Source organism: the organism of the source record quoted next, unplaced genomic scaffold (assembly GCF_019419815.1).
Source record: "Pyrus x bretschneideri cultivar Hongxiangsu unplaced genomic scaffold, Pyrus_bretschneideri_v1 Contig30, whole genome shotgun sequence".
Taxonomy (NCBI): Eukaryota; Viridiplantae; Streptophyta; class Magnoliopsida; order Rosales; family Rosaceae; genus Pyrus; species Pyrus x bretschneideri.
Window position 1 is genome coordinate 3,485,332 of NW_025999613.1, and position 8,618 is coordinate 3,493,949.

General features: G+C 35.4%; 1 pseudogene; it reads left to right on the forward strand.

The window, feature by feature from the left end:
• Positions 1–2,949: 2,949 nt before the first annotated feature.
• Positions 2,950–5,359, forward strand: LOC125479979 (annotated as a pseudogene).
• The last annotated feature ends 3,259 nt before the right edge of the window (positions 5,360–8,618 follow it).

The window sequence follows — 8,618 nt, forward strand, 5'->3', positions numbered from 1 at the left end:
CTCTGCGAGATGACCTTTCTTGTTCGCAAGACATGTGATTTGACCTAGATATAGACACATCCTTTAAGTCTTGGAATTCCTACGATCTAGGATTCTCTCAGCTTAAAACAAGGATTTTATTCTAAAAAGGTCTATCTCCCCACTGTATAAATACACCCGTCTAGGGTTCATCTTTGGTAACATAATTTAAACACTTGAATTCTTTTATCCACTGCTTGAGTCTAATTCACTAACTTGATCGTCGGAGAGCCTTTGGCTAGCACACACCCCCTTCCGCGGTCCTAGGCTTGCTCAAGATTGTTTACTGTTTTACAGGCAGTTTAGTTCAAGCACTTCATCCACACATGTCGGTGCACAAATTTGGGTCCAACAAGCCCCACAACTAGTCCTCCATTGGATAAAGCCTCTAAGACCATCTCCAACCGATATGCCAATCCTATGTGGATTGACATATCAATTGTGTGTTGCCAATTTTAACATATGAAAAAATCTGATGTCCAATTATTTTTTCAGTGTTTTGTTTTGTGGGTCCTAATAATGCACCAATCATAAATCATTAAAATTAGTTTTTATTTATTTGTTTTGAAGAGTGCGCTCTACAAATATTAATTGAATAAGAAAAAACATATGGGTTGAAGTAAAAGAAAATTTGACATTGCCACATCAGCTTTTAGATTTATTTTGACATTGCCACATCAGCTCTAAGGAGTCATATTTCTAAACAATTCAATAAAAATCCAATCTTGAAATTATTGTGCAATGGAGACGCCTTCTGTCCTATTTGAAATCTAATTAATGATGCCACTTAGTCTTATGATCTACTGATATTTCTCTTCACTTGTAAGTGAGAGGTCTTAGGTTCGATTCTCGCCAAAGAAGAATTTGAACCACATTATTACTAGTATATTTTGAGGCTTAACCCAGTCCCCCACAATTTTAGTATAGATAATATCGTTTATTAAAAAAAAAAAAATTCTAATTAAAGCTTGTGCGTGAGCAGGTAGGGAAAGATAAATATATATTAATACACTTTTTTTTTTTTTGAACAAACGATTTTCGTTACACTAAAAGGTGATAGACTTAGTCTTATAATGGGCTAGCAATAATGCGGTTTAAATTTATCTTGGCGAGAACGAACCTAAGACTTCTTACTTACATGTGAAGAGAAATACTACTAGACCATAATACTAAGTGACAGTGTTATGGAGACTTTTATGAAAGGAAAAATATTATCATTGTCCGTGACTTAAGTATGATTAAGATATCCGTAATATTTAAGGACAAAGTACTGAAATATTTTTATAGAAAAAAAGTATTGAAATGGATTTATGGGGAACAATTAATGTAAAATAATGCACCCTGGTGTGGGTTTAATCCTCTCTCGTTCTCCTTTTTTCGTAACAACTAATAATTTAACCCAATAATCCAATAATGCTATTCTCTATGCTGGACTATGTAATATGATACATAAGAAATGAAGTAAGCATATGGTTGAAGATTAATGGAAAAAAACAAAAGGTTCATTACACACGCCAAGGTTAGGTGAATTAAGTTTAGCAAAAAAAGAAAAGATTAGGTGAATTAAGGGAGGGGACCAGCTGAGCTGTGAAGGCCGTTTCCTTCATGGCTTTGTCAAATTCATATCTAAAAGAAAAAAATATATTGGCAAAGCAAAAGAAGAGGGACATAAGCATAAGATCAATTCATTTATACTAAGCAAAAGAATGAGATATTTTTTTGACAAACGATATTATCTGCACTTAGGAAAAACAGTGAATTTAGCCTCATAATGTGTTAGCATTAATGTGATTCAAATTCGTCTTTGGCAATAATCAAACTTAACATCCATCACTTACAAATAAAGATGAATACTACTAGACCGTAATATTAAGTGACAAAAAAAGAAAAAAAAACGATCTTAAATCAAATAGTTATTTTTATTTACAAACTAAGACGATGCACTCTTTTTCAATATTGGCAAAATGAAAAGGCTTTATTCTATATAGCATAGTACATTAATTGTCCAGTGGTACCAAACCCCACTCGCAATTTGTTTTGACTTATGCTAGTTACGTAACACAATTACCATATAATCACTATTTAATGACAATAATCTTTATTAACGTTGAATTTTTTTTATGTGTGAATTGTCTCAGTGGTTAAAGTTATCCGTTGTGTCACAAGTTTAAACCTTTTTTCTTTCCTTAGTGTACATTAGTACATGTCCACACATAAAGTATGTGTGAAATATTTTACATTTTTTTTTGAACAAACGATATTTACACTAATAGATGGGAGTTGGCTAAAAAAAATAAATAGAGTGAGAGAGAAGTGGGAGTGGGGAGAGAGGGACAAACATTTATTTTTTATTTTTTAAAATTAGACAGGATATAATCACATGTAGGTGAGGTTTAAACAAAATATAACAAAATTTTATTTTGTAAAATTACATTATTGTCCTTAATTTTTTTGTTATGGTAGAAGACAAAAAAATCTTTTCATCATCTTTTGGTTGACAAAAAGAGTTTCATTAATATATAGTTTAGATTATGAAAATAATATCGCTTGTATTAACAAAGAAATCTATCATTTTAATTTCTATTGACATTGATGTGTTGTGATACAATCATAAATTCATAAAGATTTGCATAAAGAGTTTTAAGTTCAAGTGTAAAAATCATGTATCATTATATCCGAGTTCTTGTGTTTGATTATTCCGTCCCTAATATCGTTTGTTAAAAGATCATAATGGTACTTTGTAATTGAAAATCAATGTATACGCATAATCTATATGTATATATAAACATGCATAGTCAATACCATTCTATAGAAGTACATGCATGGCGAAGCCACAGAGGGGCAAGGAAGGGTGACTGCCCTCCGCTCGCGGAGATCGTTCCTACAACTTAGGTTTCTGCCCCTCTCCATTGGTCTTGTTGCTCTGGTGTTGCGTTGGCTTTCTGCAGCGACACTACTGCGTTTTTTTTTATTTTTTTATTACACATTGTTTTCTCATATGCTAGTAGGTTGCTTGGATTTGTCACGTAACCAAAGCAGAAACTACATTACAGAAACACTGTCTCACTGGGATAACGTGTAAGGAAAAGAAAAGAAAACAAAAAAATTGAAATATAAATTCTCCCACTGACCAACACACAATTGAAAAAGACAAAGAAAAAGATGGAGCACATCGAGGTGGTGGATTTAACCACATGGGTGGTTTTGATATGGGTTACAACTGCAATATTATTATTGGTAAGCCAGCTCCGACAGTGGCGTTCAGAGGATGTTGCCGGACAGCTTCCACCTGGGCCGAGACTGTGGCCTGTGGTGGGCAACATATTTCAACTGGGTCTGGGTCCACCCCACGAGTCATTAGCTGTGTTGGGTCGCAACCACGACCCTATTATGACACTCTGGCTAGGATCCATGAGCACCGTGGTGATCTAGTCGAGCCAAGTGGCCCGTGAAATGTTCAAGAACCACGATGTGGCCCTAGCCAGTCGAAAAATTTACGAGGCAATGAAGGGCGACTATGGCAACGAGGGCTCACTGATCACGGCCCAGTATGGCCCACACTGGCGCATGTTGAGGCGCTTGTGCACGACAAAGTTTTTTGTGAAAAGTCGTCTCGATGTCATGCGCGGTGTTCGTGGAAAGTGTATCGATGGAATGCTCCAATTCATAATGGACGCCTCTAGTAGGACGTCGTCAGAAATTAGTGCCAGTACTGATGGCATTGATCTGGGCAGGTTCATTTTCTTGATGGCCTTTAATCTGATCGGGAACCTCATCTTTTCCAAAGATCTATTGGACCCAAAGTCGGAGAGGGTCTATGTTTTTTTACCATGCAGGTAAAGTTATGGAGTTGGCTGGGAAACCTAATATGGCAGATTTCTTTCCAATTTTGCGGTGGCTTGACCCGCAAGGCATTAGGAGAAACACCCAATTCCACGTGGAAAAGGCCTTTGAAATTGCAGGTGAGTTTATCAAAGAAAGAATGGAGAGCACGGAGAATGGTGGATGTGATGGCATAGAGAAAGCGAAGACTTTTTGAATGTGCTTTTGGAGTACCGTGGTGATGGAGTTGATGAGGCCTCTAGGTTCACTTCTCCAAGAACCATCAACGTCACTGTCTTTGTAAGTCCCTTTCTATGTGTGTATTGCAATTTGGAAGGGGTGGATAACCGTAGCTTACTACTAGTTATCTCTTTTTTTTAATAAAAAAATAAAATAAGAGTACTATAAGCGAAGTGGTACTAACCGATGCATCAATGCTATAAGATGTTGATTAATTTATTATTAATATTATATACTAAGGGTAAATATGTTGTTCATGCATGTTACGTGTATGAAATAGATTAGTTATGTACATTATGTGATAGTGTTTCGGCACTATAATTTGTTCCTACACAGGTATGCGCTCATGTGCCTTAACAATAGTTGTTTTAATTAATGAGGAAGGATGATTCCAATTCAGAATCTCTTACTTTGAGGCTCAATTTCTGTGAAAATAATTTGATATTATTTCAGGAGATGTTTACTGCTGGAACTGACACAACTACAAGCACCTTAGAGTGGGCAATGGCTGAGCTTCTAACGAGCCTCAAAGCCCTAAAGAAAGCTCAAGCCGAGCTAAGAAGCACCATATCTCCAGGCAACAAGCTTCAAGAGAAAGACATTGAAAATCTCCCATACCTGGAAGCAGTCATCAAAGAAACCCTAAGACTCCACCCGCCTCTCCCTTTCTTAGTTCCACTCATAGCCATGGAGTCCTGCAAAATGCTAGGGCACCACATTCCGAAAGACACTCAAATTCTAGTGAATGCTTGGGCCATTGGACATGACCCAAAGACATGGGAAGACCCTTTGCTTTACAAGCCGGGGAGGTTCTTGAAGCCCGACATGGTCGATTATAAAGGACACAATTTTGAGTTCATACCGTTTGGTTCTGGTCGTCGGATATGCCCTGCAGTGCCACTAGTCTCTAGGGTACTCCCTTTGGCTCTAGGGTCGCTCTTACACTCGTTTGATTGGGTTTTGCCGAGCGGGCTTAAACCAGAGAACATTGACATGACTGAAAGGATGGGAATAACACTGAGAAAATCTGTCCCTTTGAAGGTTATACCTATACCTTACAGTGGGCATGTGGGATCTAATGCACTTTTCATTTAGAAAGCCAAATAGGTCATTTGGAATAAGTTTGTTTGTTAAATAAGTTTATTATTACATGAGCATTATAATTAATGCAATAAGTAGGTGTGTATCAAATGTAATGCGATGACGTCGATCTATTTGGTGGTGTGACAAAAATGTATGCCGTGCTTGTATATAATGTGATGGGGATTTTTCTTTCTAAGTTGTTAGTCTGAATGATCACAAATGATAAAGCGTTTGTGGATTTTCTTGCATATTCCAACACATCTCATCTCAGTCTTTGATTTTCCAACTCTGTACGCTCATTTCATACAGCCGCTGCCTAACAAAGGACCCAAAAATACCTATCGGTTTATTCTCTACCCCAAAACCAAAATGTCAAAAACACAAATTTACACCGCACCTTATTGCACCTGCATTAGCGATAACGATCTCTTAGTTGCTGCCAAAGAGTCAGTCTTCCAAATTACTAAGAGAGGTTTAATGAAAAAAGCTTGAACTAACTTTCATTTAACAAAAAACCACCATAAACTTTTATTTAGTAAAAGGGATTAAGTTTTAATCATAAGGACACATTATCAATATGTTGGACCCTACAAAACCTAAAAACACGAGGTTCAATAAAAAGCCCAACCTGCATAAAAATTGTTATTCCAAAATTACCCTAACAAAGCTAACCCAAGCCTGTTAGCCAGAATGACAATTACAAAATTCAATCAGTCCCTCCATCGCCATTAATGATAAAACACCAACCATTTTCTACAAGCAGCAAGTAGAAAATTCGAATTCCAAAACCACAAATCCATTCCGCAAAACCTAATCTAACTAAATCCAATTTCAACTTCGATTCAAATTTTTAAACAAGAATCTACGCACAATGGCAGAAGAATCTGCAATCAAAATCTTAGAAAAATAACAAATTCTAGACGAACAAGTGGTACTAAACTCACATCCTTGTTAAATTCTCACTTTGAAAATACAGTAATGTGTATGTTTGCATGTTCGTGATTCCATAAACCTTTCAATTCTTCCTTAGAAAACACAAAGAAACAATTAATTTTCTTTTTACTACAGTTTGATAACTAATTTTTTTTCGAAACTGAAATTCTGTATGTTTCCTACTTTTCTTAAGTTTCATGTATAACTTTGGGATCGTTCAAGCAATATTGTGTTTTATTTTTGGTTCAAATCCACAATTAGTGTCGGTTACATTGTTCTAGATCGATAAGTGTTTATTTTGTTACATCTCATAAACATTGGGGGTTATTTTTTTATTTTATTTTTTTATATCAATTTCACAAAATAGTGCGAGTTATTATGCTTTATTCCATAAATATTGTTCGATTTTGCTCACTTTCCATATAAATAGTGTGGGATATTTCATGAATAGTGTGGTTTATATTGTTCTAGATCTAGAAATAGTCTTTATTTTGTTAGCTATCAAAAATATTGGGAGTTATTTTTCACAAAATAGTACGGGTTATCATGCTGTAATTCTAGAAATATAGGTTTTTTGTGCTAGATCGAGAAATAGTGTGCTTTATGTTAATTCATGTTCATTAAAAGCGTGGAATATTTTGTTAATGTTGAGTTAGCTCCCTTTTATAAACAATGTGGGTTGTTTTGGTTCAGTTTTACTCCCTTTCCATATAAGTAGTGTGGGATATTTCATAAACAATGTGGGTTATATTGTTCTAGATCTAGAAATAATGTCTATTTTGTTATGTATCATAAATATTAGGATGTTGTTTTTTATCAAGTTCACAAAATAATATGGGTTATTATGCTGTAATTCCAGAAATACTATTGGTTTTTTGTTCTAGCTCGAGAAATAGTGGGCATTATGTTAATTCATGATCATAAAAAGTGTGGGATATTTTGTTGTAGTTCATGGACTAATGTTGATTTTGCTCCCTTTCATAAACAATGTGGGTTGTTTTGGTTTGGTTTTGCTCCCTTTCCTTATAAATAGTGTTGGATATTTCATAAACAGTGTGGGTTAAATATTGGGAATTGTTATTAGTACTCCAAAAATCTCATTCTACATTCCAAACTTTCTATATTAGAAAAGAAAAATACACTTTTGAGGAGTGTAGAATGAGATTTTTGGAGTGCCAATAACACTTCCCTAAATATTTTGCTCCCCTTTCATAAATACTGTGAGTTTTTTTGTACATTCCACAAATAGAGGTTATTTTCTTACATTCCAGGCACATTGTGGGTTATTTTGGTTCATTTCATAAATAGTGTGACTTTATTTAGCGTAGTTCCAGAAATAACATGTGTTATTTTGTTACGGTTCAAGAAATAGTGTCCTAACAATTTCTCATTGTTGCAGATGGAAAAAACAAAAACACTTAGAAGAGTACAACCAAGAAAAAAGAAGTTAAAAAGAAGAAGGAATACCTCTAGTATAGATGCAACATGACCGGGTTTGCAGGTGCAATGTAAGTTGAAATTGGTACCAGGTGGAATACCTTACAAAAAAAAAAAAAAAAAAAAAAAAAAAAAACTTTGAACCAGCGGTGTTGACTAGTCAACCATACTAGTCAACTGAGTATAGATTGTTAGAAGCCCACAAGCATATAAACCAAACAAACTTAAAAGGTTAAAACTTAACGAAGTGAACTTCAAATAAGTTTTAGTCTTAGTACTTGAGTTAAGTTCACTTGGTTAAAAAAGTGACAATAGTAGCAAACCCTAAAATATTTAACTTCAACAAAGGTGATAAAGGAAGCTTTGTAAAGTATTGAACATAAGGAAGTTTTTTGCTGGAAAAACCCACCTTTGGGTTAAAAAACCAGAGACTCCCATTTAGTCCAATCCCCTAGTGTAAACAAAGGTTCATACAAAGACCACACAAGCTCAATTTCTAGATCCCTATCAATGGAGCAACTTTACCTTTGTGCAACCTTGTCTTACACGAGATGGATTCATTCGGTCTTCACAAATTGGCAACTCCTCCTGAGCTCGTCACCTTGTGGCACTGAGATCAACATGATCAGTGATATGATGTTATGATATGCTTATGAGATCTGGATTAATATGACTAGTCAAGTACTCCAGTCAAACGGTTGAAGAAGAACCTAACATGAATCCGAGAGGATTGGTCTATGAAGGATATGAAACTGAAGGTTTAGACCAAGAACCTAATACAAAACCATGAATACAATGCAACACTAATATGCAGTGATTGGGTATTTGTGCATGAGATGCCTTTGTGCTTAGGGTTTCGGTTTGAAACCTTAAGGTAGCTCTAAACTAAATGCACTTTTTTTTCTAAAATGTGAATAACCTAGCCAAGAACAAATGAATCCTTGAAAACCCTTTTAATGGGAGAGATGGATGTTTCAGGCAAGGGTAACAAGGAGACACGTGTCGCAAGCAAAGAGACCTTTCCAGATCAAGGGTGAGAGATCCACGCACGAGAAAAGGATTCAATTGGCCTATATGGGCTGTCT